Source organism: Pinus tabuliformis, chromosome 2_1 (assembly GCF_031772625.1).
Source record: "Pinus tabuliformis cultivar Carrire ecotype Pingquan chromosome 2_1, CPIR1, whole genome shotgun sequence".
Classification (NCBI taxonomy): domain Eukaryota; kingdom Viridiplantae; phylum Streptophyta; class Pinopsida; order Pinales; family Pinaceae; genus Pinus; species Pinus tabuliformis.
In genome coordinates, this window is record NC_142299.1 from 152,213,654 (window position 1) to 152,236,510 (window position 22,857).

Here is a 22,857-nt window from a genome sequence, read left to right on the forward strand (position 1 = left end):
GACAGCTCGCGGTCCTAAGCTTTAATGCAGTACACGGATTTTGTCAGCATAGTGCAGCTTAGAGTAGTTGCCCCGTTCATTCTGTTCCACCATCACTCGTCTTCTTCCTCCGAATCATCGGTGTATGGTTCCACGTAACTTGGTGAAATTCTCCATTCCTGCATTACCTTACCCTTTTTTGGCCTTTGTGCAACAATTTTGTAGATGCAATCCAATGCTTCATCCTGCTTGTCGTCGCGCACAGGTTCCGTGTAGCGGGGTCCTTCAGTTGGATCTAACGGAAAAACTACGCAGAATGAATTTTTCTCAAATATCATCTTCATGTGCTTGAGATTAATAATCCCATTCATGTCGATGGCCCAATCTATTCCCAACAACGCAGGGTACGGGCTTGTTTCGTCCACTATTTCAATAACTTCAAACTTCGTTCTAGTGCTTGCACCATCCAAGTCTATGGCGATTCCTTGCAGCCTACCCATGGGCAAGACCTTCTATTGATTTTCCATCTGTAATTGGATCGGAGACCATTAGAGTGGGGGCTTGCCGATATGTTCCCATGTCTGCTTGGGCAAGATGTTTGCATCCGAACCGAGGTCCAGAATGACCTGTTCCATCTCATAGTCACTAATCCACACTGTTAACTGCATTTCTTGTCTGGTCTGTGACGTATGGCTCCCCATTCGTCGAACCATGCGAGGTTCTCCCCATCCCGCGTATTTGTTAATTACCTCCTGTAATCCTTTCACTTCCCTATTATCGCGAAGTAGCTTCATGCAAGTTTCTATGAAAGTTGTTAACATCGAGGGACCTTTATGCGGCTCAGACTGATCTCCTTCTAAGGTTGCAACGCTCCTTAGTACCATATTTACTTTAGGTTCTTTGTCGCGTGGTTCAGACCTTATCATTTGGACATTCTGTGTTGGCGTAGGAGGGGTTGTTCTTTTTACGCAAATCTGGGCTAGCAGCATAGGGAAATTTAGCAGTTAATGGTCAAATTGTTCGAAATAAGGACATGATACTCGAGTTGGATTTGTGAAATCCCGCACGTAACATCCTGGTCCTCCACAATTGTAACAAATTAGTTGTCCTCGCCCCCTTCCTGGTCCCATTCCGCCCCCTCCTCGACCTCGTCCTTGGAATCCACCACGTGCAAACGTTGCAACTAGATTTTGACCATGTCTCACAGTCTGTATTCGATAGGCAGATGCCTGATCCACCAAAATTCGGTAATCTCTGTCCTCGTGACGCATCGATCTACAAAAGTTGCAAAAGAGCTACTGGGGGTCTGATTGTATTTCGGCAATAGGTGGCAATTATTCGTGTTTTGTTTTCCTCCTACTTGACATATTGCGCACCAGAGCAGGGCGATCACGCTTGGCCTTGCCTGTACCTTTGGTCGCAATGGTTTTGGTCCCCCCGTAACCACCAGGTTTACCACGACTGGACAATGGTATTTATCATTTCCCTGGCCCCTACACTCGTTGCACCAAACTTCTTCCTGAACTTCTGGCAGCTGGTTTTGTTTTAACTTTTGTATTTCCAAACACAAATTTTGGACCTATGCTTGGATTTGCTGAACTCCCAACCCTGGGTCCTATACCAGGGTTTTATGCAGCCGCATTGCTGCCTCTAGCGCTTCTGCTTGGGTTGAGATCTTCTGTTGTGACAAAGCCGATTTCAGATATGGCATTAGTGATGCGATAAACCAAGCGCGGTGTTGTGCATCCGTCAAGGTCATGTTGGCTTCATGAATAGTGCTTTTTAACCTCTGATCCAGATCCCACAGGGTCTCACTAGGCATCATCGTGATTTCTTTGAATCCTACGATTGACTGCGACTCCGATTTTGGTCGGCTGAGCTCCTTCTTTAACTTAGTGTAGATGTCCGCTATCCCCGTCGTTGGGTTAATGCCCGAATACTTCATATAACATGTTAGTGCTCGGTCCTGCAGTGTGCTGACTAAGATGACTTTCTTGATATTATCATCTGTGATTTGCTGCATGTTCCATACTGAATTCAATACAAACCAAAGCTTTTCTGGATCTTCACTTCCTGCTCCCTTGAATATTGGTAACTGGATGGAGCTCCCCATTACTACCATCCTGATCCTTCGCCGCTCTTTTCTCTAGTGTCCCCACCTTTCACACCAGACACCCCTTGGGCAGATCCTGGTCCTGGAAATGGAACCATTTGTTGGCTTATTTGGGCTTGACCTAGGTCCAAAAGAATTCGTTAGCCAAACAAATCCCATGGCTACTGGCCCTTTCGGCAATAATCCGCGAAGCGTAGACTGAGGTCTCACCTGAGGTAGCAGGGGGGGGGGGTGCTAGAACCAGGTTTCCGCACCCTGGGGATGTCTTGGATGTGGGTTGGGGCTCGCACGCTGTTGTGCAACCTTGCACTGTTGAGATTGCAACAAGATGATGGAGCTTAGTGAAAAGAGTCGCCTTCACTAAGTGGGCCCGCAGGCTATTTTTGGCACAAGTCTATTTTTAGACTATGTCTATTTTTAGACATATGGATCATGTCTATGGATTGCAGGTTGCTGTTTATGGATGATTGATAAAGTTGGAAAAAAAAATAGATGGACTTCTATTTTTGATGAAAGTGTGAGTGATCAAAGTCTATTTTTAGACTGGCTGCCAAAAATAGAAAAGTCAAATATTATTATCTCACAATAATATTTGGACTATAAACTTAATCTTATTCTCTTGGAGCACTTCAGTTTGAGCTACAGAGGTGGCACATGCAGCTGTCAGAAGGAAATACGCTTTTCTTATGAGTCAGTTGAGTTGTTGCATGCATGACTTCAGTTAGAACTCAATCAGTTGAGTTTGGTGGAGTTGATTGTGGAGTTGATGGAGTTGTGTTCAGTTTAGCTTTGTTAAACCGGTTGTATTTAGTCTAACTGGAAAATAGACTAGAGATGAGTTGGGTGAATTAGTTATTAATTAATTCACAAGTTATTAAATCATAATACAACTAATGAATACATCAGTTAACTCAGTTGCATGTCAGTGCATGTCCAGTTCAACAGGGACAGGTGGTAGAGAATCAGATTGCTATCAGTTGTGACTATAGTTGTGCACCAGATCTTGCACAATAAAGGGATTGAGTATGCCAATGAGTTTGTTCACGTATTTTCCCACATTATAGCTTGTGCTCACGTCCAACAAAGTGTGAGTGACTATTTTGGAGGTGAAAAACGAGTTTGGTGAACCATTCTCATCAGTTCTTGAGCAGGTATTGAGCAGTGGAGGCAGGCAAGCAGTGGAAGAGATTTGGAGATCAGATCTGAGCTGTATTGTGTGTAACAGAGGTGGAGATACTTGTGAGAAGTATTATGCTGTGTAATGTTACATGACTCAATCATTAATATACAGATAGTTGGGGTTTTTAGCGAGATGCTTTCCCCGGGATACATACTGTGTTAATGTGTGAATGCTCTTGATGTTTTATTGTTATTGATGCTGCTATATTGATGATCAACGTAGAGGAGCTTATGTATTGTGTATGTATTCCGTAATAGTACATGATCAGGATAATCTCTGTTGAATATGTGTTAAATTATTCAAAATTTCTACATGGTATCAGAGCGAGCTAGATAATTGTAGAAAAAATTTCTACATGGTATCAGAGCTGTTGATCATCAGATCTACTATTCAGGAAGTGTTTACATTCTATTTCTTCAGGCAGAGTCTGTAATCGGGCCAGGTAGCCTCTGGATTCATCCTTCCTTTGGAAGGTGAGATATCCGGTGAATGCCCATACAGTCAATCTCTGTACGAGAAATATTGTGTTCTCACGAATTCTAGATTGGAAGCAGTTGAGTTTGAGCTGGTGGAATTCGAATTTGCAGCAATGTTGTTGAAATGTCTTTCAACGGATTGCAAATGTTATTCCAAAGCAAGAGCGACCTGGCGCTCAAGGATAAACTCAGTAACAATAAAGGTGAGAATGGATCTTCATCAAAGGTATATGATGAAGAGAATTGCTCTTTGGCTGCCAAAGCAAAGAAGGGGAAGAACAAGAAAGCTTCTCATTCCGGTGCGAAAGGCAAGAAGCAAGATATGTCCAAGGTGAAGTGTTTTCACTGTCACCAGCACGGACACTATGCCACAAATTGTCCGCAGAAGAAGAAGAACAAGCAAGCTGCTGGATCTGCAGGGGGAGAGGCCTTAGCTTCTCAGTTTGAGCTTGATTTTTCATTGATTGCATGCTTGGTTTCAAGTGTGATGGGATCAGTGTGGTTCTTGGATAGTGGTGCGTCTTTTCACATGACGGGAGATAGAGATTTGTTCTCTGATCTGGAGGACAAAGATATTGGAGTGCACATCGAGATGGGCAATGATGGTAGATACAGTGCGACCGGTATCAGTACCATTTCCTTTGAGAGGGAGTCTGGTAAACCCTTTGTATTGAAGGAAGTCATGCATGTTCCAGGATTGAAGAAGAATCTCATCTCAGTGGCGATGTTAGAAGACAAGGGGTATGATGTTGTTTTCAGCGAGGGAAAGGCCTTCCTGCGCAGCAAGACAACTGGTGAGACCCGGAAGATAGGGGTTCGAGTGAGGAACCTTTATCAGTTGCATGTAGATGGATGCGCAGCAATGGCAGGCAAGGCAGAAGGATTGGTGAGCCGGGATGATGGCGAGTTGTGGCACAGGAGATTGGGTCACCTTCACCATGGAGCCTTGAAGATACTGCAGCAGATCACTATAGGGCTTCCTAAAGGCACACTTGCGCAGTCAGATCAGTGCAAGGGGTGTACTTTGGGGAAGTTTGTGAAAGCCACCTTTCACGAGAAGGATAGTCGCGCCACGACGATCCTTGAGAGAATTCACACAGACATGTGTGGACCTTTCTCAGTTGCTTCGACAACAAAACACAGGTATTATGTGATTTTTGTTGATGATTTCTCTCGTAAGTGCTGGATCTTCTTCATGCAGAAGAAGAGCGAGACATATTCAAAGTTCTGTGAATTCAAAGCACTGGTCGAGAAGGAGTTGGGGAAGAAGGTGAAGGCTCTTAGGAGCGATAATGGTGGTGAATACATCTCAGACGAGTTCAAGGATTTCTGCAGGACAGAAGGGATTCGTAGAGAGCTCATAGCTCCCCATAACCCATAGCAGAACGGGGTAGCTGAGCGGAAGAACAGAACGATTGTGGGTGCTACACGGGCAATGTTGCATGATCAGGGCCTACCCCTTCACTTGTGGGCGGAAGCATGCAATACAACAGTTTATGTGTAGAACCGTTGTCCTCATAGGATACTTGGCATGAGTACACCCGAGGAGGCTTATTCTGGTAAGAAGCCTGATCTTTCTCATTTGAGGATTTTTGGTGCTAAAGTTTACATGCATGTGACGAAGGATGCCAGGAAGAAGTTGGAGCCGACCGCAGAGGTTGGGATATTTGTGGGGTACACTGATACGCCCCACAACTATCATGTGTATTTGCCAGACAGTGGTAAAACTGTTGTGCGACGGGATATATTTCAAGAGGAGAAAGCCATGAAGTGTTCGCTTGAGAGGGAGCTACACTTGCATGCAGATGAGGAGCTATTAGTTCCTAAGGATGAGCTTCAGGACGTCGATCAGCCACAGGACGAGGTTCATGGAGTGGAAGAGACCACTCATGCAGCGCCAACCATCAGAGGGCGAAAGCGCTTGACAGAAGCTGAGCGACTGGCTCAAGATGCAGAGAATGTTGTAGGACCACCTACAGCCCAACGCAGGCAGAGACAGTCACCTGATCGGTACACTGGATACATGGCTCTTATGAGCAAGTGTGTTGTGACTGAGCCATCCTCTTTCGAGGAAGCTGTGGAGGATCCCGCATGGGTAGACGCCATGGTGGAAGAGTATGATTCTATTGTCAGAAACAGTGCATGGGAGATTGTTCCTAGACCGGAAGGGAAATCAGTGGTGGGCTCCAGATGGATCTACAAAGTTAAGCAGGCAGCTGACGGGAGTGTGGAGAAGTACAAGGCAAGATTTGTTGCCCGAGGCTTTTCACAGATTGAGGGGATCGATTATGAGGAGACATTTGCACCTGTCACAAGGTATTCTTCCATACGGACGATTCTTGCTCTCTCAGCGCAGATGGGATGGCATATTCATCAGATGGATGTGAAGACTGCGTTCCTCAACGGAGTCATTGAGGAGGAGGTGTACATTGAGCAACCTGAAGGCTTTGAAGTCTTCAGCAGCGAGTCGCATGTGTGCAGGCTCAAGAGAGCGCTGTATGGGTTGAAGCAAGCACCACGTGCTTGGTACACACGGATAGACAACTATTTCATAGGACTTGGATTCTCCAAGAGCGAGGCGGATCCGAACCTATACCAGATTGTGGTGGAGGGTAAGTTGCTTATCATTGTACTGTATGTTGATGATTTGATTCTAATGGGTGATGAGCTGTTGATACTATCATGCAAGAAGGATCTTGCTACAGAGTTTGAGATGAAGGATTTGGGCCTCCTTCACTATTTCCTGGGATTGGAAATATGGAAGCGCAGTGGTGGACTGTTTGTTTCTCAGGGCAAGTATGCTCAGGAGATACTAGAGAAGTTAAACATGCATGGCTGCAAGCCTATTGATACTCCTCTTCCTGGAGGTTGGAGGAAGGAGGATGCCACTTCGGGAGAAGAAATGAATGCCACTGTTTATCAACAGTTGGTGGGGTCGCTGATGTATTTGGTCAATACACGACCCGATATATGCTATGCAGTTAACCAGCTTTCACAAGCTATGGTTAAGCCTACCAAGCTCTTCTGGAAGGCGGGCAAACATGTATTGCGCTACTTGAGAGGCACATCGGGATATGGTTTGTGGTACAGACAGGAGGATGAGGTGAAGCTATGTGGCTTCACGGATGCAGATTGGGCAGGGAGCCCAATAGACAGAAAGAGCACATCAGGAGGGGTCTTCAGTATTGGATCGACAACAGTTTCTTGGTACAGTAGGAAACAGAGATCCGTGGCACTCAGTTCAGCGGAGGCCGAGTATATGGCAGCAAGTTTGGCTGCATGCGAGGCTATATGGATGAGGAAGATCCTAGTTGGTTTGTTTTGTTCTCATTTGGATCCTACTGTGATTTACTATGATCACCAGAGTTGCATTAAACTCTCGGCTAATCCTGTATTTCATGATAGATCTAAACATATTGACATCAGGTACCATCATATCAGAGATTGTGTGCAGCGGAGGATCATGTTACTTTCGTACATTCCAACGGAGGATCAGGATGCTGATATTCTGACGAAGGCTCTCACCAGGAGAAAATTCGAGTACCACCGAGGCAGGATAGGGGTTGCTGATAATCCATATCTTGTCGAGAGGGAGTGTTGAGATTGCAACAAGATGATGGAGCTTAGTGAAAAGAGTCGCCTTCACTAAGTGGGCCCGCAGGCTATTTTTGGCGCAAGCCTATTTTTAGACATATGGATCATGTCTATGGATTGTAGGTTGCTGTTTATGGATGATTGATCAAGTTGGAAAAAAAATAGATGGACTTCTATTTTTGATGAAAGTGTGAGTGATCACAGTGTGAGTGATCAAAGTCTAATTTTAAACTGGCTGTCAAAAATAGAAAAGTCAAATATTATTATCTCACAATAATATTTGGACTATAAACTTAATCTTATTCTCTTGGATCACTTCAGTTTGAGCTACAGAGGTGGCACATGCAGCTGTCAGAAGGAAATACGCTTTTCTTCTGAGTCAGTTGAGTTGTTGCATGCATGACTTCAGTTAGAACTCAATCATTTGAGTTTGGTGGAGTTGATTGTGGAGTTGATGGAGTTGTGTTTAGTTTAGCTTTGTTAAACTGGTTGTATTTAGTCTAACTGGCAAATAGACTAGAGATGAGTTGGGTGAATTAGTTATTAATTAATTCAGAAGTTATTAACTCATAATACAACTAATGAATACATCAGTTAACTCAGTTGCATGTCAGTGCATGTTCAGTTCAACAGGGACAGGTGGTAGAGAATCAGATTGCTATCAGTTGTTACTATAGTTGTGCACCAGATCTTGCACAATAAAGGGATTGAGTATGCCAATGAGTTTGCTCACGTATTTTCCCACATTATAGCTTGTGCTCACGTCCAACAAAGTGTGAGTGACTATTTTGCAGGTGAAAAACGAGTTTGGTGAACCATTCTCATCAGTTCTTGAGCAGGTATTGAGCAGTGGAGGCAGGCAATCAGTGGAAGAGATTTGGAGATCAGATCTGAGCTGTATTGTGTGTAACAGAGGTGGAGATACTTGTGAGAAGTATTATGCTGTGTAATGTTACATGACTCAATCATTAATATACAGATAGTTGGGGTTTTTAGCGAGATGCTTTCCCCGGGATACATACTGTGTTAATGTGTGAATGCTCTTGATGTTTTATTGTTATTGATGCTGCTATATTGATGATCAATGTAGAGGAGCTTATGTATTGTGTATGTATTCCGCAATAGTACATGATCATGATAATCTATGTTGAATATGTGTTAAATTATTCAAAATTTCTACATGCGCTACGCCAAATCCACACAGATCAGAATATCCTTATCGCGCTTAATACAAATTAAGTCACTTATTACTGGTTTGATCTAGTCAAAGCGGTCTTTAAGAAAACATTTATTACTTTGGTTACTTCACGCATCAAGATTAACCCCGTTTACATGTATTCAATTATAACAAATGCAGAAATTACAATAGTTCATATATCAGAAAACAGTGAAGCCGCAATTGGCACAGAATTAATAAGAAACTTATCTTTATTATCAATTTTCACCAATACATCCAAATCCACCCTGCGCACTCAGCTGTAGGGGTCCGTGCACATAGCTACGAACTTACTAGGCCTCTGTGCACACAACTGCAGAGCCTCTACCTTCTACCCTACTCCCTTGACTCAGACTTATAGAAGCTTTCAAGCTACTGCCTTTCAAAACCCATTACATTCCATCTTCCCAAAGAACTGCCTTTCCCTCATAAAGCCATGCTCTATTTATACTCTCCCTCGGCCCGCGATCCCTCCGTGGGCCGACTCTATTACTATTTATTTACAATATTTTTGGGCGGACTACCCTTTGACTCCACCTACTATAGTTCGCGCTCCACGATTTCCGTGGAGTCGTTTACCCTAATATTACCTAAAATTCTGGGCTTCGTGCCCCATACTTGTTCCGCGGGGCTTGCGCTACCCAACATGGGGCTCATGCATTACTTTCTTGGCATGGAGGTATGGCAGGGAGATGGGGATTTGTTTGTCTCTTGAGGAAAGTATGCCAATGAGATAGGATATTCCACATGGAGAGCAGTAAACCAATGGAGACTCCTCTAGCTGGTGACTAGAGGAAGGAGGGTGCTACTTCAAGAGAAGTAGTGGAAGCTACTATTTACAGGTAGCTTGTGGGTTCACTCATGTATTTGCGGAACACACCACCAAATGGCTAAGATTGGAAGGTGGCAAAGCATGTATTGAGATACTTCAGAGGCACTACTCAGTTTAGGTTGTGGTACAGGCGGACAGAGGGAGTGAAGCTTCAAGGCTTCACCGATGTAGATTGGGCGGGGATTCCATTTGACATGAAGAGAAAATCAAGAGGGATATTTAGTGTTGGGTCACCTGCAGTTGCTTGGTATAGCAGGAAACAAAGATCAGCTGCACTCAGTTCGCCAGAGGTAGAGTACATGGTTGCAAGTCAAGCAACATGTGAGGCTATCTAGATGAGGAAGATCCTTGTTGGTTTATTTAGTACACAGATGGATCTGACAATGATTTATTGTGATAATCAATGTTGTATCAAACTATCTGAAAATCAAGTTTTTCGTGATCGGTCCAAGCATATAGATATCTGATATCATCATCTTAGATATTTTGTATTGAGACAGATCATGTTGTTAGATTACATTACCATGGAGGAGCAAGATGTTGGCATCTTGACAAAGGCATTTCCAAGATGTAAATTTGAGTTCCACAGAGACAGGATCGGGGTAGTGGATAATGCCTTTCTTTTCGAGAGGGAGTGTTGAGAAATGGAAACAAGAAATTGCAGTTTAATTTGTCCTTGAATGAAACTGTGAATTGAAATAGAATTATTTTCTCATAGCAATTTGAAAATAATTAAATAAGTTTAGTTAACTTAATTAATTTAGGAAATTCAAATTAGAAGTATTTTAGAAGACATGTATATGTTCTCCCTAACTTATAGGAGTTAAGGATGAGTTATGAATGAGTTGTAATTACTTAACTCAGTTTATTGAGTTAAGTCCAGTTAAATTAGTTCCAATCAGTTTCAAGAACTAATAGTGAGTAAACAGTTAGTTGGGACACTAGTGACCTAATTAGTGATACTCTAGTTAACTAAAGATTCCACCATGAGAAAATAATTCATGTTGATTTTGAGAAAGACCCAGTTAAGATTAGAGTGCAAGGACAATGTACTATTTGTTTTAGATTTTTCTGAGTTGCACTAATAGTGCATGCAATCATAAATTGATGCTTGAGGGTGTTAGAGCCTAGACTAACCTCAGGTTGAAGGGAGGCAATCCTAGGATAACCACAAACCACACTTAACCTGGTAGCTATCCCTACCAGGTCGGGAGAGGACTCTCTCCTTGCCAATCTCAATGGAGATGACTGAATCAAATTATAGATTTTAGGCTAGGTATAGTAGCTTAGAGGATTTAATTGGATTTGTTTTGGGTCAAAAACAACAAGAGAAAGGGTGATTGGACTATGGAATCAATATCAATTTCTGCCAGCAAACCTGGGGCAAATTAAGTGCCATGTTCAGCCAAGTGAAGATTGTAAATGTGAGAAGTATAAGGGAGAAAGCCTGCTGCCCTGTAGGCATCAAACAAAGGATGGATCTGCAACAACAACTTCAGATGAAAGAGAATCACAATGTTTCTCAACAGAGCATCTAGCCAAGGATGAATTCTGCTAAGACAACCATTACAACTAACAACAAAATCATCATGAAAGGAGCATCATTACGGATGAATTCCTAACATATCACTTAGTATTAATGTTGTAACAAGGTAGAAAAAACATAATATTTAAATGAATTACATGAAAAACATACTAAACATTAGCACCGTGATGAATCCCAGATCTAAAGGGCAAAAGACTGCTTGATTAAAATGATATTCAAGAAAAAAAAATTACACAAAGCCAAGACAGCCTCTCTGCTGCAAAAATCGAACCTCTACACTATGAAATTCATAAAATCTATACATTCAGCTCATCCTTGTATCAAGGGAATTGAGCTCAACCATCTTCTTCAAAATATAATCAGTTACATTAAACTTGGACTGAATTTATGAAACTAGGTGTTGAAGATGAACTCGTATCTCCTAAACCATAGCACCTGTTACAACACTAAAAGAGTTTTTTGTAGATAAGGTCATTTTGGAGAAACACCTCTCTAAAATTTTGGAATTTCATTTCTAGTTGCTAGGAATCTGTGCCACAAAATCATCTCTAAAACAGAAAATCATTAAAAATTTAAATTTGTGAAAATGAGCTATAAAGTCACATATCCAAATTCACAACACCTATGAATAAACTGAAAGAGAATTTTTTTATATGGCTCGTGGTTAAAAAAAATTTCCTTGGGTTTTTCAAAATTACTTTCCATCTGTTGTAAAATGGCATCACACTAAAATGACTAAAATAGTAAAAAATATGAAAAATTTGCTTTGTTTTAATGTAGGCTCCAAATATCACTGCATATCTCCCACATAGTAGAATATGTGCATAAACTGAAGGAGGGTTTTGTTATTTGGTATGTGATGGACAAAAAACTCTTTCAATTTTGTAATATTACTATCCAAACTGATTTTGTAGTAAACTTGTCCCTGTGTGTAACAACTGACCTCAAAACATGCATAACCAAGAATCAATCATTCATTTCGATCATATCTTATGATCCAGAAACTAGTTACAGGAGTGTGATATACCATTGGAAAGATTTTTCCAAGATTCTTCTGATGGACACATTTGTGACATGTTTTGTGCTAAATATCATGTGCAAAACATCTAACCAAACCAAACTTAGTAAGAGCTTATGTTCATCCCTGGTGACAGGCTGCGAAGACTAGAACTAACATCGGCATTATTGGGGATGGCAGCTCCTTGGAGGTGTCAAGAACACCATAGACCAAGTGCCTCATCCATTGGGTAATATGGTCAAATAGCTACAAACTCAAAACAACTCATTTCAATCCAAACATACACATACTGCAACCTGTACATAACAAATATCGAAAACTGAAATGCTGCCTTTGGCAGCTTATTTATTTACAAATCTACCCTACTTTGCTGCAAAATCAATGGATCAAGTGATGTTGTAATGCCATATCAACCATTCAAGTAACTGTGACAAAGATGCTGCTTGAAAGTGCTTCAACCAGGACACAAATGTAAATGCTGACAACCATCCATGCACAAACTGAATTTGGCTGTGTGAAAGACAATCTGACTTATCATTCAAACTGAAAAAATACTCCATATATGTGACAATAGGATCAAAGAAACCAGACTCTGTTTGCTGCCCTAACTCCTCAACACAGACCTCCAACTGCAAACTGTCAATGCAAGCATCCACGAGCAGCTCTATTGTTTCTTGTTTTGAAGGAGGGAGAGTTTCCAAGAACTTTTTGGGATCTTGGAATTCATATGATTGGATCTGATCATTTAAATATTGAATCTCCTTCTCAAAATTTTCAACAACTAACTCAAAGAAATCAGTTTTAGCTTTAGGAGGAAACTTCGGAGATCTCAAACATTGAAGCATGGTAATGAAAAATACTTCATCAATTTCAATATCCACTAACTGATCTCTAACTTCTTTTAAAAATTCACAAAACACAGGGTTTGCCACATACCCTACCATTTTATTTTAGTGCATGAATGGATCAGTGAGCACTGGAATCTCTAGATTGAGTTGGAGTCGCCAGGTGAATGTTTCAGCTTTCATATGTGTCTGACTGCTATCCACCATCAGCAATCAGATCTACAACTTAAATGATCTTTCCCGGAGAAGATCTGTCACCTCTTCCCTAGTATGGTTGCCACAATGTTAGATCCTAGATTGACCTCAAGCTGAAGGGAGGGAATCCTAGGATAACCACAAACCATGCTTAACCTGGTAGCTAGCCCTACCAGGTCGGGAGAGGGCTCTCTCCTTGTCAATCTCAGTGGAGATGATTGAATCAAATATAGATTTTAGGCTAGGTATAGTAGCTCAGAGGATTTGATTGGATTTGTTTTGGGTCGAAAACAACAAGAGAAAGGGTGATTGGACTATGGAATCAATGTCAGTTTCTTCCAGCAAACCTAGGGCAAATTAAGTGCCATGTTCAGCCAAGTGAAGATTGTAAATGTGAGAAGTATAAGGGAGAAAGCCTGCTGCCCTGCAGGCATCAAACAAAGGATGGATCTGCAACGACAACTTTAGATGAAAGAGAATCACGAGGTTGCTCAACAGAGCATCTAGACAAGGATGAATTCTGCTAAGACAACCATTACAACTAACAACAAAATCATCATGAAAGGAGCATCATTACGGATGAATTCCTAACATATCACTTAGATAATTTTGTAACAAGGTAGAAAAAACATAATGTGTAAATGAATTACATGAAAAACATACTAAACATCAGCACCGTGATGAATTACAGATCCAAAGGGCAAAAGACTGCTTGATTAAAATAATATTCAAGAAAAAGAAAATTACACAAAGCCAAGACAACCTCTCTACTGCAAAAATAAAACCTATACACTATGAAATTCATAAAATTTATATATTTAGCTCATCCCTGTATTAAGGGAATTGAGCTCAACCATCTTCAAAATAGAATCAGTTACATTAAACTTGGACCGAATTTCTGAAAATAGGTGTTGACTATGAACTCGTATCTCCTAAACCATAGCACCTGTTACAAAAATGAAAGGTGTTTTTGTAGATAAGGTCATTTTGGAGAAACATCTCTCTGAAATTTTGGAAATTTGTTTCCAGTTGCTCGGAATCTGTGCCACAAAATCATCTCTAAACAGAAAATCATTAAAAATTTAAATCTGTGAAAATGAGCTGTAAAGATATAGTCACATATCCAAATTCACAACACCTGTGAATAAAATAAAAGAGTTTTTTTTATATTGCTCATGGTTAACACAAAACTCCTTGGGTTTTTCAAAATTACTTTCCATCTAGTGTAAAATGGCACCGCACTGAAATGACTAAAACAGTAAAAAATATGAAAAATTAGCTTTGCTTTAATGTAGGCTCCAAATATCACTACATATCTCCCACATAGTAGAACCTGTGCATAAATTGAAGGAGGTTTTTGTTATTTGGTATGTGATGGGAAAAAACCTCTTTCACTTTTGTAAAATTACTGTCCAAACTGATTTTGTAGTAAAATTTTCCCTGTGTGCAGCAACTGACCTCAAAACATGCATGACCAAGAATCAATCATTCATTTCGATCATATCTTATGATCCAAAAACTGGTTATAGGAGTGTGATATACCGTTGGAAAGATTTTTCCGAGCTTCTTCTGATGGACACCTTTGTGACATGTTTTGTGCTGAATATCATGTGCAATACATCTAACCAAACCAAACTTAGTAAGAGCTCATGTTGATCCCTGGTGACAGGCTACGAAGACTGGAACTAACAGAGGAATTGCACTATTTTTATAGGATTTATTTCCCTTTAAATACAAGTTATCCTTCATAAGAATTACGCTTGTGAATTCGCTAATATTTGGCCTTGAGCTTTCTTATGAGTTGCAGATTGAATTGCTGAGTGCCGGGATTATTCCAGGGAGAACACGCATTGTAATTTCATCTTGATTTTCCAGATCAATACAAAACAAATAGTGGGGTTTTGAGCTGTGGCTTTCCTTGAATATTTATTGCGTTATGTGCCTTTTATTCTCTTCCTCTATTGATTATTTTTTTCTCGATGTTTATGGGCTTCTGTTGTAAAGAGTAGAAGTAGATTCTTGTCTCTTGTTTTAGTAGATTACATGAGCTTGTGAATCTACAGGTTTTTCTACATGAAGGGGAACAAGATGTATTCCTATTGATTTGGGGTAGCATCAAATGTGCTCTAGCCATGAAAATTGGTGGAGAGGATAAAGCACATGAGATATCCAATACCCAGAAATGGTTTAGACAGATTATACCTAGTTTGGATATATTAAATTAATTAATTAATATTTTTAATGGAGTTCCTAAGTCTAAACTTTGGAAAAATAAAATATTAATGTGTATTAATGTAAAACTGGGTTAGAAGGTTCCAAAAGTCATGGATCAAGCCAAATATAATCTTATCCCTTGATTAGAGATTTAATATCGGTTGTTGATGTACCAACAAGAAAAGTATAAGAAGAGACTTGAGGGTTAGTTGGAGAACACACCAGAGTGATCAGTGATTCATTTTGCTAGAGCGGGGTTGCTAAGAAAAGTTGAATCAATGATCAACAACAAGGGGTAGTGAGTACGAGGTAGAGAGGCAGCGACAATATTGGGAGATTGTCACATAAGCAGAGAGAGCAAGAGTAGCAGTCAGTCCCTCCTACACAGAGCCCAATAAAGGCAGCGCAGAGCCCAGAGAGACTGTGTCAGACACGTAGAGGGCAGAGGGAGTGATGCAGAGGCTCCCAGAGGCTACGCAGTGCCACATAGTAATGACGTAGAGGGTCCTGGGGCTGATGCAAGTTAGCAGGAGGTTAACGCAAAGGCCAGAAGGACCAGCACTGATCTTCAGTTGTGCCAGAGAGGGTTTCGTGGGACAGGTTTTCTGAATACCTATTTCCGGATATAGAGGTATTATTGCCATGTATTTTTCTCTATCGGGTGAGCTGGATTAGGCACCCTATTATACTCGGATAGACTGCATAATAATATAACCCTCAAAATAGCTACACCGATTTTTCCGCATTGGGTTTTCCAGGGGAGATTTGTCCAAAAATAACGGTGTCACTTGCGTGCTTGTTTTCTTTCAGTTGATGATTTTAGATGTTGTGACTTTATTATGTTTATTTCAATATTTAATGTATTAAATAACTTGTTCAATTTTTAAACAAGTAGAAGAAATAAACCAACAAAATATAGATTAATTTTCTAACGGATACACTTAGAAAATTCAACATGGTATCAGAGGGTGGTTGCAAATCACAGGAAAAATGAGGGCATTAGCTTAGCAGAGCATTTGCTTCAGATTTAGCTATCCCGAGTGATAGAGCTGATCCTTGTAGAACGCGACAGAGGAAGGAGTGATGCAGAGGGACTGTGTCATCGATTTGGGCCAGAGAGAGGTGAGTGCAGAGGCTGAGAGAGGCAAAATCAGGCTCACACAGATCCACGCAGAGGCTAGGAGGGTTGATGCAGTTGGCTGTGGGAGCTGATTTTCCGATGCCGAGATTGTGCAAAGCCAAGTGGCTCAATCCTTCAGTTGCTGGGGCATAGGAGGCTGTGGGTAGTTTGTGAGAGCGAAGATGGTGGGTTACTGTGGTCAGAACAGTACCTAACAGGGCAAGACCAAGGTAGAGGGAGTTGCTGTCGAGGAAGATTTCTAGCCAAGGAATCCGGATCAGTGTTGCAGTTTCACAAACGATTGGAGAGGGGAAAATTGACATTGGCAAAAGGATTTCCAGAAGGGAAATTAGGAATCAAAGGGAGTTCAGAAGAGAACTTCCAGATGGGAAGTAGAGAGACTCAACAGGAGTAGAACAGAGGACTTCTAGGAGGGAAGTAGGGAGACTCGAAGGAGTCAACAGAAGAGTAGTGAGATGGTCGTGAATGGGTTGAGGGATCAAGATAGGCTGGATGGAGCATCCAACTTTGTGTTCTGGAAAGCTAAGATCTTGTCCATTCTAGATAGACATCGGGTTTGTCTCGAGAGTGATAGCTATCCCAGTTGAGTTAGTAGCTAATGAAAGGTATGAGGAGGCAATGGCTAAGGCTAAGTGCATCATCCTTGATGGGGTCAAGGATCATGCGGTACCACATATTGATGAGAAGGAAATGACAAAGGAGATGTGGGACACTTTGAAGGCATTGTACCAACATACTTCCATGCAGAGGGAGATGCTCCTGGAGAATCAACTAAGGGCATACCAGATGCAGAAGGGAGAGTAGATAGATTTCTTCGTCGGTCGGTTGAAGGAGATCCCTGACCAGCTAACTCCCATAGGGGCCACACCAAATGAGGAATTAATGGTGATGACCACACTTAATGCAATTTCCAAGGATTGGGAGGTATTTTTCTAGAGAATACTGGGCAGGATGAGTCTTCCAAATTGGGAGGAACTGTGGGTGACTCATCGTCAAGAAGAGATCAGACAACTGACCCAAGCGGGCAGTAGCAGAAAAGGGTCAAGATCAATAAGGAGGAAGAAGAGGATGCGGCTCAAGAATCTACGGGAAAGCAGGAGAAGAAGAAGAAGAAGAAGAAGGACCTCTCCAAGGTCAAGTGTTTCCATTGTGGGGAACTAGGTCATTTTGTGAACCAATGTCCAAGGAAGAAGAGTAAGGGAGAGGTCTATGACTCGAAGGTAGCGCCAGCGAAGGCGGAGAAAGAAGTTGAGGAGGATGACGATTGTGCCATGAGTGATCATGTTCCACTTGAGAAGAAGTGTGGAGACATCGAGCTGTAGTCAGGAGGACTACAGGTGATGAGGGGTAGGACCCTTGAGGTACCCAACCTCTTGGATTATAACTTGCTATAGGAGCCTTGAAGAATAGTAGCAAGAATGGCGGATGTCGATAGAGACAAATGCGGATGGGGTGGCAGAGAGTGCTACAGTACAGGAGTCCCAATATAGTGCAAGGCTAGTAGGCTGCAACAGTGCGAGAGGCATGGGAGTATTGCACCACTGTAGGATGACATAGAGAGATGTGCAATGGTGCGAGATGCAGGGAGTTGTTACAATAGCGCAGAGGTCAGTAGAGGGAGCACTTGTTAGCAGCAAAGGGAGCTTTAGCATCGAGATTTTTTCTAGCCTGACAAGGATGTTAGAAGTTGGGTGGATTAGTTACTTACTTCTCAGTAACTGAGTTGCAGTTTAGTAGTAGTATGCAGTAGCACGATGCAACATGATGAGAGGGGATGCAGTGAAAATGCAGTGCTGCGAGGATGGACCAGCAGCAGCATGGATGCAGAGGGAGTTTCCGTATGGATGAAGCAGTGGCAGTGGCAGGGCCATGGGAAATAGTATAGGATTCAACAGTGCAGAGGATGTTGGGCATGGAGGCCTAGAATCAACACAGGGACCAGTGTTTAATAATCAGGGTGACACTCACCATGGAGTATTACTAGAGCACAATCCTCGCTAATAGAGAGTGTTTATTTTGGGTAGAATTGGACGTTATCTAGCCATGAAAATTGGTGGAGAGGCTAAAGCTTATGAGATATCCAAGACCCAGAAATGGTTTGGACAGATTGTACCCGGTTTGGGAGATATTAAGATAATTGATATTTTTAATGGAGTTCCTAAGTCTGAACTTAGGAAAAATAAAATATTAATGGGTATTAATATAAAACTGGGTTAGAAGGTTCCAAAAGTCATGGATCAAGACAAATATAATCTTAGCCATTGATTAGAGATTTAATGTCAGCCATTGATGGGCCAATGGGAAAAGTATAAAAAGAGGCTTGAGGGTTAGTTGGAGAACACACTAGAGTGATCAAACATTCATTTTGCTAGAGTGGGCTTGCTAAGAAAAGTTGAATCAGTGATCAGCAACGACGAACAATGAGTATGAGGTAAAGAGATGAGCACAATACTGGGAGACTAGCACAGAAGTAGAGAGAGCGAGAGCAGCAATCAGTCCAGGCTACGGAAAGCCCAACAGAGGCAACACAGAGCCCAGAGAGATTGCGTCATCTACACAGAGGGTAGAGGGAGTGACGCATAGGCTCTTATAGGCTGCGCAATGCCTAAGAGGGCTAACGCAGGGAGTCCTGGGGATGATGTAGGTCAACAGGAGGCTGACGCAGAGGCTAGAAGGGTTCGCGCTGAGCTTCAGTTGTGCTGGAGAGGGTTTTGTGGGACTGTTTTTCTGAATACCTATTTCCGGATATAGAGGTATTTCTGCCATGTAATTTTCTCTGTCATGTGAGCTGATAAAGGCACCATGTTGTACTCAAATAAACTGTAAGATAATATAACCCTCTGAATAACTTCACCGATTTTCTCGCATTAGGGTTTTCAGGGGACAATTGTCCAAAATAACTGTGTCACTTGTGTGCTTGTTTTCTTTCAGTTGATGATCTATATATTTCATGAATATATTGTGCTTATTTCAGTATTTAATCTATTAAATAACTTGATCAATTTTTAAACAAGTAGAAGAAATAAACCAACATAACACATATTAATTTTCTAGTGGATAGACATGGAAATTCAACACTTCCATCAATCTCATGAAGGTTGTGGGGGCATTCGTCAACCCGAAAGGAATTACCAACCTTTCAAAGAGGCCTCCCTTGTATTTGAAGGCATTTTTCCATACATCAGAGGGTTTGATAGGAACTTGGTGATAACTAGACTTCAATTCAATCTTGCTGAAATATTTGAACCCCTTGAGTTGGTCCAAAAGATCATCAATCTGTGTGATTGGGTACATATTCCAGAAAATGATCTTGTTCAAAACTTCAACACCCTATAGTCAATACAGAGTCTCCAGGTCCTGTCTGTCTTCTGTACCAATAAAATCAGGTTCCCATAGGGTGATGATCTTGGCCTGATGTTCCCTTTTTGCAACAGATCCTCAATCTATCTCTTGATATCATCGTTCTCCAGAACAGGGTGTCGATAGATCACTCCATTGGGTAGTGGCGTGCCCTGGATCAGATCGATAGAGTGCTTGACTTGATAGTGAAGAGGTACCCTTGCAAGTTAGGAAAAAATGTCTTTGTACTCCTCCACGACCTTGTCCATTTCTTGTTGTTGTGTGGTGGATCCCTATCTAGAAGTCGTGGCCACAACATTATTCTTTCCCTAAGGGTGTATCATAAGAAAAAAAAATTCATGGTCTAGGAAATAATCTTACGAGATTTCTTTGCAATAATCAAAGAGATAGTAGTAGGTGGGGCTACCTCCAGTATCCTGTACAACTTATTGCCCAAAGTAATAATCAGTGAAAGAGGTTTAGACTCATATACATCATGTCGCTTCCAAAAGTATGGTTATCCTAATAATACATCACACAGTACCTCATCCGTGAAGGGCTTGATGCTATAGGGAAGGCGACACTACTGGCTGGCATGGATATCTCGTCCTTTCTGAAGCCACTCAATGGTGTAAAAATCTGTATGTGCTATCATCAATGGGCCCAACTGCTTCTTGAACTTTGCTGAAATGAGGTTCTTTTGGCTCTCGTTGTCAACAATAAACTGCGATGAAGAACCCTTCACCAACATCTGGGAATGGAAGAGGTTTTCCCCCTCCTCTAGATCTTCAGGATCATTGTTCTAGATCTTGGTGGTGGCCACGGTGGCACTGGGATCTTCATTAATGATCTCCTTCCCTTTTTCATTCCCCTTGTTAGTTCTTGACTTAGAGTTGGAACCTATATATGATTCGTAAGCCTTCCACTTCGCAACTAGTGACTTCTTGACTTGGCACTCACTTGTGTTGTGAGTGAGCTCTTATGTAACTCACACTATTTTCCAGTGTCCTTCTTTATATTTTTGGTGTTTTTCTTTGCTTGCAGCTTTGGTGGGTTGTCTTGGGTCACCCCGCCTTTGCTTTGGCCTTTGCTCTGTCGTTTGGGGGCGCCTTTTTCTCGCTTCGGATTTGCAGATCCAAAGTCTCTCTTCTTCTATTTAAACTTTTTCTCAATATTGACAATGTATCAGTATGTCGTGCCTAGGGAGGAGATGTCCAGGAACTCCATCTCATCCTGAATTTACTTGTGTAGACAACTGCGGTACTTCAGTACCAAATTTCACTCCAAAACCTTGATACCCAACTTCGTGTGGAGGGCATGGAAAATGTTTGTGAACTCTGACACATCTTGGTCCCTTCCCTGCCATAGCATGGTCCACATTACGTATTTATCTTCATAGCTCCTGATAGGGTAATATTTTTCCTTGATGGCATCTCTAAAAGAATCCCAAGTGGGTGCGGCTGAAAACAATGAGGATTCACTCTCATCATTTTGTTCAAAGTAGGTTTCCCACCAAGCCTTCACGTGTGGGATGAATTTGAGAAATGCAAAAGTAATCTTTTCTCTATTGGAAAAATCATGAATTGATAAATACCCTTCCAATAGATTCAACCATTTATCTACGATGTTTGCATATATCTGGTCCTCAAATGTGGGAATATTAAAGTTAACTCCTATCTTAAAAGGATTGCTGCCTCCAGAGTGGCTGCTAGATGAAGATGTCTTGCCTATGTTGGAAATAACACTGAGAGGGGGGGGGGGGGGGGGTGAATCAATATTATTAAGTCAAATTCTTTTTCAATTCATACACGGATTTGTATACGCTACTTCAGCTAGTAAAAATCGCGTGTATACGCAGATATGGTTAATGAGACTCGTGTATAAATTGCAGACTTATAAACTAATTTAATCTTCAGATGTTGATCATTAATCTGTGTGTCAGAACCATATAACAGTAACCAGGAATAGAAAAACAGAGTAGACCGTCACATAAAAGAACACTAGATATAAGGTGGAAACCCAATGTGGGTGAAAACCAGCTGCTGCAATATGTCTCTATCTTCTTTCAATTAGAAACTTCTTTTACAATGATTTTGTACTAGTGCAGTCTTATGCTAGTACGCAGGCTTCAACCTGCAGAAGGCTACAACCTTCTGTCATTCTCCAGACTCTCCTAGAAGGGAGCTACAACCCCCTTAGCTCTTGTACTAGCTGAGATACTAGTACGTAGGTGCTAACCTACAAAAGGCTACAACCTTCTCTTTACCTCCAGGGACCACGTTTCATTAATTTTCAGACTGGATCCATGAATGTCAATCAAGCATCAAGTAAATCTGCATCAACCAACCTCCTTTGTACAAATACTGAAATAACCAATAACTTCTCAGAATACTGTAACCAGACACCAATTCTGAACCCAGAACACTGCAGCAATAAACAGAAGCAGCTAAAGCATATTTCAAGAGATGTACGCTACTTCAATACCAAGAAACCTGCGTACATACGTAGCTGTATCAAGGCAAACCTGCGTATACGCTTTCTTCCCTTCCTGAACCTGCATGTATACACACCTCTGCTGTGCCGAACCTGCATATAGATCTAAAAAGATAATTTTCACTTCTTCACTTAATCAGACGTCAGTTATACCCAGATTACAGATCAAATCATGCGCCAAAATAATAGATCAAACATCACACAATAATACTACTATTCAAGCCTTAATATTTCGACACATCAATAGCACTTATCCATCTGTTTGCGCTTAGGTTCTTCCTTAGTTCAGATGCAGCAGCGTACCATTACCCAGTCTTAGATCTTGCACTTCATAAGATATTCGATACTTCAGTCAATGCTTTTGCCAAATGATCTCCTCCCTTTTTATAGACTGGCCTTACTCAAAACATGGTCCAAAACCACTGAAAACCAATACTAGGGACCCAATACCTGGGTTCAATACTTTAGATGCAATACCAAGGACCAAAACCATAGGTTCAGATATTTCAGACTAAATACCATGGACCAACCATAAGTTTTCGCACATGTACGCGCATTTATCTACATGAAAGTGCATGTATACGTATACACATTTTTTGGTCACCAATCCCGCGTGTATATGCGACTTTATCAAAGGGAAACTGCGTATACCTTATTTTCTTTCATTCTGAGAGCC